Below are 2082 nucleotides of genomic sequence, written 5' to 3'. Positions count from 1 at the left end.
TCCCAGACCCGGTGGCTTAAAACTCACGCCAGGCACGTGTGCGTGCGTGCCCAAGATCCCGAGAGGAGAATGGAGGAGAAGGGGTTGCGGCGTGACCATCCCCCCTGGGGGGTGATTTCTCGCTTTCTGTCTCTCTGTCTCTCTCTGTCTTTCTGGTGAGTGCAAGTGCCCTATAGAAAAACCTCACAAAAAAAAAAATTGCCATGATTCAGTAAGAAAACACAAACTCTCATAAGGTTAATATTTATCTTCTTTAGTTTCATAGACTCTTTATTTCTTTGTAAAGGGCATTATTATGCTTTCATAACAAAATAGTTGCTTTTTACAAATTAAGCATACATAAGCTGTAGGGACATGCTCGGAGAGAGGCCCTAAGGATGTGGGGACATGCTCTGAGCAAAGATCACCTGTCCCTTTTGGCTCTGATGGAATCTTGCAGCTTGCCTTTCCTTGACACTTACTGTAAGTAGAGCAAAGGGTAGAATTTTCTAGGGGCCTTCCAAAACGTACATCTGATGGAATTCAGGAAACACTCTGACCCCAATTAGCAAAGTCCAACCACTGCTCTGCCTCTGTAAGACTCTTCAGCCTTATCAACACCCCTTTGATGTTTGCAAGAAAGTGTCCTCCTCACACCTGCAGCCAGGCTTCTCTCCTCTAGATAAGAAGTTTATTGGGATTTCTCTTTGACATGATGTAGCCAAGAGATACACCTGGCCCAGCATGTCTAAGCCCTTATAGATTTGTTACCTGCGTCTTATTGTCTGTAACATATCCATTTATCTATGGGATGTCATGAAATACACGTATGTAGTGTTGCTTTGTCCTATAAATAAAGGCGCCCAGTTTGTCTGGGTGGCACAAGTTGCTTGGGCTGCTGAGGCTCAGGCCGCCTGTGTCCACTGCTACTCTGTCTCTTTGTCTCTTTCTTTCTGCTTTCTCTTAGATGGAGCTAAGCCTGGGGCAGACGCCGACAGTGCTGAAACATAGTGCATTGGGAGCTGGGTCTCACGTGGCTGACTGTAGTTCGAATTCTGGCCTCGGCGACGTGAAAAAACACTCCAGGAGCATGTCTATGAGTGCATGCCTGAATCCTGAGGGGTTGGAGAACTGAAGTAAAGGGATTGAGTGAGACCATGCTCCACTGGGGGATTCTCTCTCCCTTTTTCTATCTTTCTCTTCTGGTCTGGCACACATACCCTCGAGAAAATAAAGAAAAAAATTCACTATCCCAAGGTAATCATTACTATTTTTTTAAAAGATACAAAACACAAGTATGTATTTGGCTAAGCAGTGGCGGTTGAATCACTTGAACGATATTAGTCAATAATTACTGGCAGTGCAAGCTCTATGAGTAATTGCTGTCAAGTGCTCGCTATGTGCTGCACACTGTGCTCAGGAGGTACGTCTCACAGGAACCTCAGGAAGCCAGTAACACCACTGTCTTCAGTCTCCAGAAGAAAAAGCTGACTCTTCAAATAAGGTTTCGCTCATGGCTACATTGCTCAGTCTAAGTTCACATCTTGAATAGGACATTATTTCTCTGATAATTCTTATTAAAATGCTTCCTAACTGAAACAAAAATCTCATGTATATTGTATTTTTAAACATTAATTATTTTTTTATTGGCTTTGTTTTGTTTCCCTTTTTTTAGTTTGTTTTTTGTTATAGGGTGCATGCACTCACCAGAGAGAGAATGAGAAATCACCTCCCTGGCGGTGGGGCGGGGAGGGTGTGCTGCAATCCCTTCTCCTCCACCCTGCTCTCTGGAGTTTGGGCATACACACACACACACACACACACACACACACACACACACAAACAGAGCATGATTCTCAAGTCGCTAGGTCTGGGATTCGACCCACAAAGCTGGTCATGTATGATCCAGTGCCTTAACCTCCATGACACCTGCTGGCCCTAAACTTTAGTTCTTAAGTACAAGAATTAAACATGTAGTGGGATAAAAATTTACATTAAGGGAGAGATGGCATCTAGCTTTTTTTTTTTTTTTTTTACCAATCACTTTTACTTAAGACCTGATATTTCTTTAAAGATAGAATTGGAATTTAACTCATAGAACAA

This window comes from Tupaia chinensis, unplaced genomic scaffold, assembly GCF_000334495.1.
Source record: "Tupaia chinensis unplaced genomic scaffold, TupChi_1.0 Scaffold000515_1, whole genome shotgun sequence".
NCBI classification, from domain to species: domain Eukaryota; kingdom Metazoa; phylum Chordata; class Mammalia; order Scandentia; family Tupaiidae; genus Tupaia; species Tupaia belangeri.
The sequence above is the reverse complement of the archived record's forward strand: the minus strand, read 5'-3'. Positions refer to the sequence as shown.